This window comes from Electrophorus electricus, chromosome 5, assembly GCF_013358815.1.
Source record: "Electrophorus electricus isolate fEleEle1 chromosome 5, fEleEle1.pri, whole genome shotgun sequence".
Lineage (NCBI taxonomy): Eukaryota > Metazoa > Chordata > Actinopteri > Gymnotiformes > Gymnotidae > Electrophorus > Electrophorus electricus.
This window is the reverse complement of record NC_049539.1, coordinates 2589417-2602675: the sequence shown is the minus strand read 5'-3', so window position 1 is coordinate 2602675 and position 13259 is coordinate 2589417. Positions and strand designations below refer to the sequence as shown.

The 13259-nt window shown below is 47.5% G+C and overlaps 1 long non-coding RNA gene across 1 annotated transcript; it reads right to left on the bottom strand.

Annotated features, from left to right (window-relative positions):
- Window positions 1-4759: 4759 nt before the first annotated feature.
- On the bottom strand, window positions 4760-12746 carry LOC118241478. Its single transcript, XR_004776103.1, has 3 exons — window positions 12693-12746; window positions 11787-11831; window positions 4760-4836 (listed from the first exon to the last, which is right to left on the bottom strand). It is a non-coding gene; the product is annotated as an uncharacterized LOC118241478 (long non-coding RNA).
- Window positions 12747-13259: the final 513 nt, after the last annotated feature.

Sequence of the window (13259 nt, the reverse complement as noted above, 5' to 3'; positions counted from 1 at the left end):
CACTCTCTCTCCATTTCACAACCCCACCCTGCCCCCAGTTTGTCTGCCAAGGGAAAGACCCACCGTAGCTAAATGTCACAGTGCTAGACATTGCTCTATTTTTTCACCCTTCTGGACTGACAGGTTTTCCCCTATTTTGTTCCCTTCGGGAAGGCGGGAGACAGAGGCCTGGGGGAATCTTGGCGGGAATAGCTGGAATGTTCTGACTCACCGCTTCTCTCTTTCATGCTCCAGCTTCACTCGGAGGTCGGAGGTCACGTAGTGAATGGCGCCGGTGAGGTCGGCTGCCGTCACGACTGCTCCGTCCACACCTGGCACTTTTTTCGCTCTTTTCGCTCTTCCCGCTACCCCTGACTTCTCCGCAGCCCTTCTCTACACACCACGGCACGTATCTCGTACAGCAGAGATGCCCTTATTTCTCTTAATCTACATAGCACTCACCTCAAGCCGTCTGTAACCCCGGACCCAAGATGGCCGACGGAGATCCTGAGGGAAAACAGAAGACGCGGCGCGAGGAAAAGGCCGCGAGGGAAGCGAGCCGGCGTCAGGAACAAGCTGAGGGCTCAGGCAAACCAAGCTCCCTTACCTAGCATCCTGCTAGCCAACGTCCAGTCTCTGGATAACAAGCTAGACGACCTCCGGGCCAGGATAAAGTTCCAGAGGGACATTCGGGATTGCAATCTCCTCTGCTTCACCGAGTCGTGGCTGAACCCAGCGGTACCAAACCACGCTATCCAGCCGGCCGAGTTCTTCTCGGTTCACCGCATGGACAGGACGGCAGATTCGGGGAAATCGAGAGGCGGCGGAGTGTGTGTGATGGTAAACAACAGCTGGTGCAACAATGCCAACGTTGTTACTCTCGCCTGCTCCTGCTCACCCAACCTGGAGCTGCTCGCCCTCAAACTTCGTCCTTTCTACCTTCCTCGGGAGTTCACTTCGGTCATCATCAACACCGTGTACATCCCACCTCAGGCTAACATGGACACTGCACTGTGGGAACTTCATGAGGCTCTCACACAGTTTCAGGCACAGCACCGGGACGCTGCACTTATTGTGGTTGGGGATTTCAACAGCGCTAACCTCAAGCGTGCGGTGCCCAACCTTTACCAGCACGTAACCTTCCCCACCAGGGGAAATAGGACACTAGATCACTGCTACACCCCATACAAGGCCAGCTACAAGGCACTAGCTCATCCACCGTTTGGTAAGTCGGACCACGCCGCCATCTTCCTCCTACCTAAATATAAACAACGGCTGAAACGGGAAGCTCCGGTTCAGAGGGAGGTCGCGCGCTGGACAGACCAATCGGTGGCCGCTCTGCAGGACGCTCTGGATGACGCGGACTGGGACATGTTCCGGCGCAGCACTGATGATGTCAGCGAGTTTACGGAGGCAGTAGTAGGATTTATTGGGAAACTGGTGGACGACACGATCCCAAGAATCACCATCAAGAAGTTTTCCAACCAGAAGCCCTGGGTGGACAGAACCATCCGCGAGGCTCTGAACTCTCGCACTGCTGCCTACAATGCGGGGATCATCAGCGGGAACATGGACGAGTACAAGTCCGCAGCATACGGAGTGCGCAGGGCGGTGAGGGAGGCGAAGCGGCACTACGGGAAGAAACTAGAGACACAATTCCAGCAGAGTGGCTCTAGATCCCTGTGGCAGGGACTACGGATGATCACGGACTACAGGAGCCCACCCTCTGGACTGATGAGTGCGGATGAGTCTCTGGCGAACGAGCTGAATACATTCTTTGCTCGCTTCGAGGCTACATCTAGCAGCGCTAATGCTAGCAGCGCAAATGCTAACAGCGCCAATGCTAACGGCGCCAATGCTAACGGCGCCAGTGCTAACAGCGCCAATGCTAACGGCGCCAATGCTAACGGCGCTAGTGCTAACAGCGCCAATGCTAACGGCGCTAGTGCTAACAGCGCCAATGCTAACGGCGCTAGTGCTAACAGCGCCAATGCTAACGGCGCTAGTGCTAACAGCGCCAATGCTAACGGCGCTAGTGCAAATGGCACTATCGGCGCAGCCAATGGCACATGCACGGGGCCCACCATAGAACAGCGCCCTCTCATCATCACGGAGAGTGACGTGAGGAGAGTGTTTAAAAGAGTGAATACCAGGAAGGCGATGGGACCAGACGGCATCTGCGGGAGGGTCCTCAAAGCCTGCGCAGATCAGCTAGCCCCGGTATTCACCGACATCTTCAATCTCTCCCTGACGCTCGGTATTGTCCCGTCCAGCTTCAAGCGGTCCACCATCGTCCCCGTCCCGAAGAAACCTCGACCCTCCGACCTCAATGACTACCGCCCTGTCGCCCTCACATCAGTCGTGATGAAGTGCTTTGAAAAGCTAGTTAGAGACTTCATCACATCTTCACTGCCAGCCTCCACGGACCCACTGCAGTTTGCATACCGCCACAACCGCTCCACTGACGATGCGATTGCACATCTGCTCCACACTACACTGACTCACCTGGACGAAGGGAGGGGAAATTATGTTAAAATGCTATTTGTCGACTACAGTTCAGCATTTAACACCATCATTCCCTCCCTACTCACTACTAAGTTGGGAGATCTAGGACTGCATACATCCCTGTGCGACTGGATCTCCAACTTCCTAACAGACAGACCACAATCAGTACGGGTGGGCAACTGCGCCTCATCCACCCTCACCCTCAGCACTGGAGCTCCTCAGGGTTGTGTCCTAAGCCCCCTGCTCTACTCACTGCACACCTACGACTGCACAGCCACTTCCAGCTCTAACATCATTGTCAAGTTTGCTGATGACACCGTTGTCGTGGGTCTGATCTCGGACAACGACGAGAGGGCCTACCTGGAGGAGATTAAACACCTGGAAAACTGGTGCCAGGAAAATAATCTCCTCCTAAACGTCAGTAAGACAAAGGAGCTGATCGTGGATTGCAGCAAGAAGCAGGAGCGGCACTACCAACCTGTGACGATCAGTGGAACCACGGTGGAGAGAGTAGATAGTTTCAGGTACCTTGGTGTTCACATCTCGCAGGACCTGTCCTGGTCCCGCCATACCAGCTCCCTGGCAAAGAAGGCTCGTCAGCGTCTTTACCACCTCAGACGCCTAAGGGACTTCAGACTGCCCTCCAAGGTACTGCGGAACTTCTACACCTGCACTATCGAGAGCATCCTCACGGGGAACATCACAGTCTGGTTTGGAAATAGCACCAAGCAGGACAGACAAGCACTCCAAAGGGTAGTGCGTTCAGCAGAGCGCATCACTCACTCGGAACTTCCTGACCTGCAGACCACCTACTACAAGCGGTGCCAAACCAAGGCCAGGAAAATTGTGAAGGACCCCACCCATCCCAACAATAGACTCTTCTCTCTGTTGAGGTCAGGGAGGCGCTTCCGCTCCCTGAAGGCCAAGACAGAGAGGCTGAAGAGGAGCTTCTTCCCACAGGCCATTCGGGCCCTGAATCAGGGAAACTGATAAACTGTGGGGACCACCACCACCACCACGTAACATGACTGTCACGTAACATGACTGTATATCTGTATATCTGTATATCTGTACCACGTAACATGACTGTATATCTGTACATCTGTATATATAGATTTAGATTTATACTCAATTAACCTGTTACAACAACTGTAGATATGGTACTATACAATGGATCTGTACATTCTGTAGATTGTGTACATATATACTCAACCATATACATTGTACATTGTGTATATAATCATAATATACATATATTGTACATACATTGTTAATATATTTTTGTACATACATAGAATATATATTTATCTGTATATATTTTTTTTTCTCTATGCACCCCTGGTTCTCTTCCTCAGTTTGGACAGAGCACTCTCCACCATTTCACTGCGTGTTGTACTGTGTATGACTATGTATGTGACAAATAAACCAAACTTGAACTTGAACTTGAACTTGAGCTGTTAAGAGACGCTTGCTAATGGCCCCTCCGTGGGGCGGGACCTGTGATGCCTTTGCATTACTATGGAAACGCTTTGCTGTTCATGTAAAAGAGTTTCAGCTTTTACATGTTTGTTATGCTTGGTTCTAAAGAGTCATTACAAAACCAACAGTACGAGTGCGGGTGTGTGCGGGTGTGTCATTGCTAGCAAGCCATTTATCTTTTGCTTTGCGAAAGCTCAGCAGGGAAAATAACAGTGATGAAAAGGCGACTTGCGGGTGACTTGGAAGAACCAGCGCACACGAACACACACAGACACACACTCGATCAGACACACACACCTACAGACACACGTGCAGACACACTCGCATGAAAGTACACATACCCACACTTGCGCACACAGTCATGTCAGGAATAAGAGCAGGATGTAAATGCAGCCACCAACCCCTTTCTCAGCTGTGTCCTGTTTAAAATCGCATCCAACAGTGCATTGCCTTCCAACTGTGGGATTATCTCAGGACAACTGAAATGTGACACACTTAAAGGCTAAGTTTAGCTTAGCTTAATGCTATAATATTTGTGATGAACACATAATGGACATGAAAAGGGGCCTTGGTTATAAACACCTAATGGATGTTCCAGTCTGCCAGTAACCTTCTCTTTTCAGATCCAGTTTGAGTTAGTAATAACAGTGATGGTTATAAGTGTTTCGAATAAAGTGGCTGGTGAATATAAATGCCCTCCCATGGCTCATGGCAGCTGCTCAGGTGGCTTGTGGGTAATGTAGTATTCAAGCGTAGCTACCTGTCTGTAGCTGGGAGTCCTGATCTTGGGCTTGTAGCTGTTGTTGCTACCAAGCTGGTAGCAGCGCAGTGCTGCCAGATCCTTCATGATGGAGTTGAGAGCCTCCTCCTCATCTGGAACACACAGCACCCACTGCAGGTTTACACCACTGCAGGACGCGTACTGGACACCCTGATATTATAGGAATTACTGACACTACGCCATGTGCATTCGATAGCACACCCCCGTTTAGTACTGTAACAGCAAAGACTTTTTAAAATAAAAACGCCCCCATCAAAACCAACCAACAAACAAACAAACAAACAAGCAAAAACAACACGTCAATATTCATGTTTTCCACATTCTCTGTTAACGCTAATATTTGCTGGGCTGGCTGTGTGGTGGCACGACAAGCAACTATTTCCCTTTGGGTGTTATAAAGGAGACATTTAAATGACGGTAATTTTTTAAATGGATAAAAATAGACATGACAATTTATATAACGAATGGCTGAGATGTGAACACATAGCGGCAGTGAATGCTGACCAGCGTAATACACACACGCGCGCACGCACTCACACACGCACTCACACACTTTTACACTCATACACACACACACACACACACATACTTTTACACTCACACACACACACACACACACACACACACACACACATACATTATATATATATATATATATATATATATATATATATATATATATATATATATATATATATATATATATATATATATATATATATATATGAGCAGCACTACTTCTGCTGCCTTTCTCCTTTTGGCCACCTGGGAGATTCGATCTGAAAGCACTCTGGATGGTGACTGGCCCACATGATTGTCCTGCAGACTGGCCCATGTGACTGGCCCCACTACAATGCCTCCATCAAAGGCCTCAAAGCGCGTTTGTACGACAGGAATGTGAGTGTGTGTGTGTGTGTGTGTGTGTGTTCTTACTGCTGTGAGCATCAGAGCCGCTTTGCTATCAGACCACACGAGGAACTAACTAAGAGACACCAGAAGCAAAGTGGTTTTGTTTTAAACAACAAAGTGTTAACTTTGTGTTATAACTGTGTTTTTAAACTTTGAAACTTTGCTTAAGGGTGGAAAAAGTTTGTAAAGAAGTCTAAGTACTTTTCTTGGACCAAGGAAGGGAAGGGATTCGGCAGAACTTGTCTGTGGCCTTGAATGCTTAAGTTTTGGGGAGATTTTCTGCAGTGCAAATAAATAAATAAACAAACATGCTGGCAACCTGAGAAACACATATTTAGCTGCCACCTCATTAGCTTTCATCCATCGCACGAGGAGCAATCATGCAAATGACTGCCTCATATTAACATATCAAGAGGCCCTAATGGAGGCAATTAGTCGTGTCTAGTAATTACAGTCTGAGCGCGAGGTCATTCACCTCTGCTGCCATGGAGAGCAGCAACCCCATCCTCATCCTTTTCTGCTAGAGCTGTAGAAGTTCATAACTGCTCTGACACAGATGTGGTAAGTGGCATCTCATGTAGACTCATTACATCCTGCAGCATGACTAGTGCAGAGTCACAGCAGTGGCCAGGCAGAAAGGACCGAGGACCACCCTGTGAGCTTTCCTACACACACACACACTTCCCCAGATTAGATTTCTCTGCTGCTGCTGTAGCTCCTCCCCTCCTTTAATGGTCATATGCCAAGTTCACACTTTATCTTTCTCAGCATCTTCGAATGTTACACACGACACATTGCACAAAAGGCCTTTTGAAATCGATCTTTTACACTGCTGGCCCAGCAAAAGAGGGCTTTTAGTATAACAGAGCCAATGTTGGAGGATCTGTGGAGGCTTTCCAGGCACCTTGCTGTCTGGACACCCCATGGGCACCAAGCTGTAGACGGTGCTCCCTCTCACAGCCCATTGGACATGGTCCGGCTGAGGATGTCCCAACACCCCATGAGAGACTTTGCACTTAAAATGTTAAATTCGAACTTAATATGGTACATTTTAAGTTATTCATTTACAATTTGTGTAGAATGTAATTACACAAATATGCTTATATTATATATCTCCTATATTCCAGGGACCCACCAACTTCCACGCTCTCATGTAACTACTTACCTTTCATATTAAATTTAGTGTAGTTATTGAATGATTTATTTTAGTTACTGAATAGCCTAATGTGACTTAAGATGGGCCAGATCACCACCGTACTATCCCCCAAGCATGGGCCAGATCACTACCATACTATCCCCCAAGCATGGTGAGATCACTACCGTACTATCCCCCAAGCATGGGCCAGATCACCACCATACTATCCCCCAAGCATGGGCCAGATCACTACCGTACTATCCCCCAAGCATGGGCCAGATCACTACCATACTATCCCCCAAGCATGGTGAGATCACTACCGTACTATCCCCCAAGCATGGTGAGATCACTACCATACTATCCCCCAAACATGGGCCAGATCACTACTGCACTAACCCCCAAACCTGGGCTAGACCACCACTGTACTAACCCTTTAGCATGGGCCAGATCAACACTGCCATTTTTTTTTGGGGGGGGGGGGGTAGTACAAAAAGTCATCCTCAGGCTGGCTACATTTAAGAAATTAAAAAAGAGAAATGATTCCACTTCTATCATGTCAGTCCATAAGCACCCATTCACTGCTATAAAAACACCAGCACCTTCTCAACATTTAAAGTTCAATTAAAATTGTTGATAAATATTATCACATTTATATCTCTGATAAAGCAGTGAAAGTACATTCCATGAACCTCATGTCTGATCCTCAAGCCACCAGTCCTCCCATAAATGCCCAGGGAGGGACAGAGTGAGTGGACGTAACCCAGGGGCAGAGTGATTAGACCTCCTCCATAAAATGATATCCTAAGTTGGTTTCTTCCACAGGACGATGAAGGTGAGGAGGTGCCTAGTTATGCCACAATGTTCAGCTACACAAACACACTCAACAGCTTCAAGATGTAGGAAAGACGCCCACACATCCACGCCCGTGTCCAGATATGAGGGACACATCCACGCCCGTGTCCAGATATGAGAAATACTTGATCAGCTACTCTGTCAGGAGGAATTATGAAACTGGGGTGAAATGGGCAAACATAAGTAATTTTTTAAAACTATTACTTCTTATGTACAGTGAACTATAGTGATAGTATAATAAAAAAAAGAGCTGCTTATTATGAACTTAATTACATGCTTCTGTGACAATGGAATGTGCGGTATGTCTCAGCCCATCCAAATGAGGTTCTTTTAACTGAGGATTCATTCAGAAATACGATAAAATACGTCGACATGCTGAGGGGTGGCTCAGCAGTTAAGGTACTGGACTAGCAATCAAAGTTGACAGTTTGAGCTCCACCATTGGGGCCCTGAGCAAGGCCCTTAACCAAATGCTTGAATTGTACTTGGTCACTGCAAGATACTTTGGGTAAAAGTGTTTGCTAAATGCCATAAATGTAAAATTACACATAACTTGTGAATAGAATAATTACAGATTAATGTTTATATTTGAAGCAAAGCTTAGAAGCTTGTGCGTGTTCATAGATTTTGCAGGGCTTGAACAGTACTGGGATTGTCTGAGTGCTGAGCAAGTTGTGCGTTTCCTTGTGGTTTGTGGATTCATCTCTTCATTCAGTCCAACCAAAAATAGCACTGCTGAGGACTGTCTATTCAGCTGACATCATTAAAACGTTGAATGAAGTGAGAAAACACACACACGTCTTCCTTTCTGTTTGGCTCCGGTGGCCGAGTGATGATATGACAAGAACAACTACTAAGAATACGTCCTTGAGCATTCTTGGCAAAGTATTACTGCGGGATATGGATGAAACGTCACATCTCCATTTCTAAAGCCACTCATTAGAACTGGAGTGCTGAACTGCCAGTGCAGTATGGTTAAAAACATGGTTATAATAGGCATGTGTTGTGTTACAAGACTTGATTCTTCAGAACACCCACAGCACACACTTATGAGAAACATCTGTAGGCTGGTTGGGGCGCTCCAAACAAATGCAACGATTGCTTACCGACTTCGTGCGGCTCGGTGAGAAACCATATAGCAATAACCCTGAACAAAGTCCTACTGGAAGGTACAAAAAAGAGGTAAGAGTTAAAGGTTTAGGGTCAAGGGTCATGTCAGTCCTGGCACCTAGGTGGCACAATTTCAGACAGACGTCACTGCACTGCACTCTGCACTGTGCATGATGTAATGGAGGACAGCAAAGCTAATATGCTGGCAGACGGGCATTCACGGAGAAGTGAGAATGGAATCTCATCACACCACTCATCATCACACTAGAGAGAACGAATTGGACATGCACAACATGATCTCAGAGTGCAGCTATGAGATCATGTGGCATAATTACTAGAGACTTGTGACAACAGCTTATAATGTCAATTGCTATAAGTCGAACTGAGGGCAGCACCAATGGTAATATAAAACAAGTATACATACCGTGATTCATTTTAGAGGTCTGTCTTGCCTGAGTTTGTGTCGAGAGACAAACAGATCAACAAATGCTGACACTGACAGAGCTCACTCTCTCACTCTCTCACTCTCTGTCTATAACTCACTCCTTGTCTCCCTCTCCCTCTGCCTGTCTGTCTCACTTCCTACCTCTTGCTCTTTTCCTCTCTCTCTCTGCCTCTTTCTCTCTGCCTCTTTCTCTCTCCGTCTGTCTCTCTCGCTCTCTCTGTCTCCGTCTGTCTCTCTCGCTCTCTCTGTCTCCGTCTGTCTCTCTCGCTCTCTCTGTCTCTCTGTCTCCGTGTCTCTCTCGCTCTCTGTCTCCGTGTCTCTCTCTCGCTCTCTGTCTCTGTCTCCGTGTCTCTCTCTCGCTCTCTGTCTCTGTCTCCGTGTCTCTCTCTCTCTGTCTCTGTCTCCGTGTCTCTCTCTCTCTCTCTCTGTCTCCGTGTCTCTCTCTCTCTCTCTCTCTCTGTCTCCGTGTCTCTCTCTCTCTCTGTCTCCGTGTCTCTCTCTCTCTCTGTCTCCGTGTCTCTCTTTCTCTCTCTCTGTCTCCGTGTCTCTCTTTCTCTCTCTCTGTCTCCGTGTCTCTCTTTCTCTCTCTCTGTCTCCGTGTCTCTCTTTCTCTCTCTCTGTCTCCGTGTCTCTCTTTCTCTCTCTCTGTCTCCGTGTCTCTCTCTGTCTCTGTCTCCGTGTCTCTCTCTGTCTCTGTCTCCGTGTCTCTCTCTCTCTCTGTCTCCGTGTCTCTCTCTCTCTCTGTCTCCGTGTCTCTCTCTCTCTCTGTCTCTGTCTCCGTGTCTCTCTCTCTCTGTCTCCGTGTCTCTCTCTGTCTCTGTCTCCGTGTCTCTCTCTGTCTCTGTCTCCGTGTCTCTCTCTCTCTCTGTCTCCGTGTCTCTCTCTCTCTCTGTCTCTGTCTCCCTCTCTCTCTGTCTCTGTCTCCCTCTCTCTCTGTCTCTGTCTCCCTCTCTCTCTGTCTCTGTCTCCGTGTCTCTCTCTGTCTCTGTGTCTCCGTGTCTCTCTCTGTCTCTGTGTCTCCGTGTCTCTCTCTCTCTCTCTCGCTCTCTCGCTCTCTCCAGCAGCCAAGGATACCAAACAAACAGAAGGGCCATGCAGCGAAACTGCTCAAGTGCCAGAGCTCATCAGTCCATGACATCACTCTCTCTCTCTCTCTTTCTCTCTCACTCGCGCACACACTCGCGCACAGACAAGAATCAGGTGATCAGGTGATAAGCTGTTTACGTTTACCTAAGGGAAGGTCATATAAAATACACTAGAAAAACAAACAAAAAAATAACATTTACATGATTTACCTGACGCTTTTATCCAAAGCGACTTACAGTTATGACTGAGTACAACTTGAGTAATTGAGGGTTAAGGGTCTTGCTCAGGGGCCCAACAGCAGCAGATTAGAAGTCAAGTACCTGAACCACTGAGCTACCACTGCCCAGAAGAACAAAAGTAACAACAAAATAAAGACATTAAAGGAACACAGCAAGCCAGCCAAAGTGGCATGTGTACCACATGTGTATTAGCTCGGAGTAGTTGGCATGAAACTCCTTGATCCATAGTTCATCAGCGACTATAGTGAGACTGATTAGCATGCCTCCGTCGCACTCTGGGCCGTCAAAGCCACATTTTTAGATTAAACAGAACCGATCCATGTGCAGAACTCAAAGAGCGCTGCCGGGAAGTTTGGATGTGCTTTCTCTGGATTGCATCATCTAGCTCAGTGTGTGCGTGTGTGTGTGTGTGCGCGTGCTTGTGTGTGTGAGTGTGAGTGTGTGTGTGTGTGCGCGCGCGTGTGTGTGTGCGTGTGCGCGTGTGTGTGTGCGCGTGTGTGTGTGTGTGTGCGCGTGTGTGTGTGAGAGTGTGAGTGTGTGTGTGTGTGTGTGTGTGTGCGCGTGTGTGTGCGCGTGTGTGTGTGTGTGTGTGTGAGAGTGTGAGTGTGTGTGTGTGCGCGCGTGTGTGTGTGCGTGTGCGCGTGTGTGTGTGCGCGTGAGAGTGTGAGTGTGTGTCTTGGCCTGCTAGAGCACATTGGAGGAAGGGAATAGAGACAGGAGAGGGGATTTCCCCAGCACTATACCTCTCATCATCATAAAGGCATTCAGCAAAATTAGCAAAGTACAGCTCATAACTCTAGAATCCTGAGTACACACGCACCTCTCTGGCACTCTCGTTAAACCTCTCTCACAAAAACATACACATATAATTCTCTCTCTCTCTCTCTCTCTCTCTCTCCCTCTCTCACACACACACTTCTCTCTCATTGGGCCTCTCCCTTCTTCAACAAAAGCAAGAGACACTCAGCAGACACTGCAGTCCAGAGCTGTGTGTTAATGTTCAAGCGGCTGATGATGTAAGCACCTAGGCGTGTCTGGGTTTGCTCGGCCCGGGAACTCCACCTTAACCCTGGCAGTTGCACCGTGCATTACAACATAGCCACAGCTCCCGGTTACACGCGAAATTCAGGGGGCTTAGAAACTCCAAGGCTCCAATTACCCAAATGTTTCACTCTGATACATTTAGTGCACCTTGTAATTTTAGTGTGTGACATGTCAGTGATTTGATTTCACCATAGCGTAAAGTGGGGTGTGGACCCTGGTTACCTTGTGCATTCCTGTGTTGTCCGGGCCCATTTTGGAGACTGTATTCTGTAAAATATACAAAAGACACACAGGCTGGAATTAAAAGAATGGAATGTGAAAGGTACCTTTCATGTCCTAAATGTCCAGAAAAACACAGGTTTGCCACCAACACACAAAGCTGCTAACAGTAAAAAATGAGCAGCTATTCGACTGTGGGGTTTGAGTGTTTGAGTTCAGACGATGGCCTGTCTGCAGGGTAGTGGTGAGCAGCAGGACACAATGAGTGCATGGCACGCCTAAAGACCGGTGGCGAAATAACACAGCATGGCCTTATCAGCATAAGCAGGGTGCGTATAAATCGCAGTTTCAAAACTAGCAACATTCATGTGAGCAAGGAAGCACAGGCACCATGTGACAGTGTGAATATGGGAGAGTGAAACCTGAAAGTGACAATCAGCACTTTTTCAAGGTTTATTATAAAGTCTAAAGCTCCAGGGTAATTTTTCAAGGTTTTCTCAAGAAATTGTGGATGGTTGTTTTCTGACAGATAAATTAGAGATTTAGAATTAATTAGAGGTTTAGTCTTATTCTCATTATATCAACTGTAACATGCCTGTCATGTTGGAGCAGCATGCATTACGATAAAAAAGGAACAGACACTTCTGCTCGGAGCTGAACTGGTTCTATGAGTGCTCCTTAAAATCATTTAAAAACGTCGCGTCCGATTCTGGGGAACTATCAAAAGGAAGTGTATGCGTTCTGAGAAGTGTGCATGTGTGAGTAAAGGGGAATCAGCACAAATGACAATAAAAATAGAGCAAGAAAGACATTCACATAAAGAGACAGAGTAAAGACAACAGAAAGACACGGACATTAAGAATGAGAGAGCGAGAGAGAGAGAGGGCAGATATCTGTCCTCACACTTACCCATGTTTACTGTCATCATCAGGAGGTGGCCGTGCTAAAGTGGGGCTGCCGTCTGAAGCGCTCTCTAAGCACGCAGCCTCGTCAGCCTGGGAGCACCACACCACCCGCAGTTTGAGTGCCCCTCACACACACACACACGCAGCTCCACGCCGCGGGCCCACGGAGTCGCGCAACACACTGCTGACCAGACTTCTTCTGCTAGGAGACATGAGTAAAGATACAGAGAAGGGTCACCGTGCTGCAGCTCCAATTCATCTCCCTGCGCTGGCATGATGACATCAGAATTAACATGCACGGCTACATGCCCTTGCAAACAGTGGCTAAACTTTCCTGTGTTTAATTCTGTAGACATTTTCCAATTAAAAACATGCTTTCAGGCATTTAACTCGGATGTAAAAGTACCAGTGCTATGCAAATCAGCACTTTAGCAAAAATGCGGAGAAATTCAGTCATATCCGGTGAAATGACGCCCATGTCACATAAAAAAAAAGAATAAAGCTCTGTGTAAGGGCAAGTTTAAATGAGTAAAAACTGCACGACTGCAAAAAGCAGCGGTCACACAGGCTT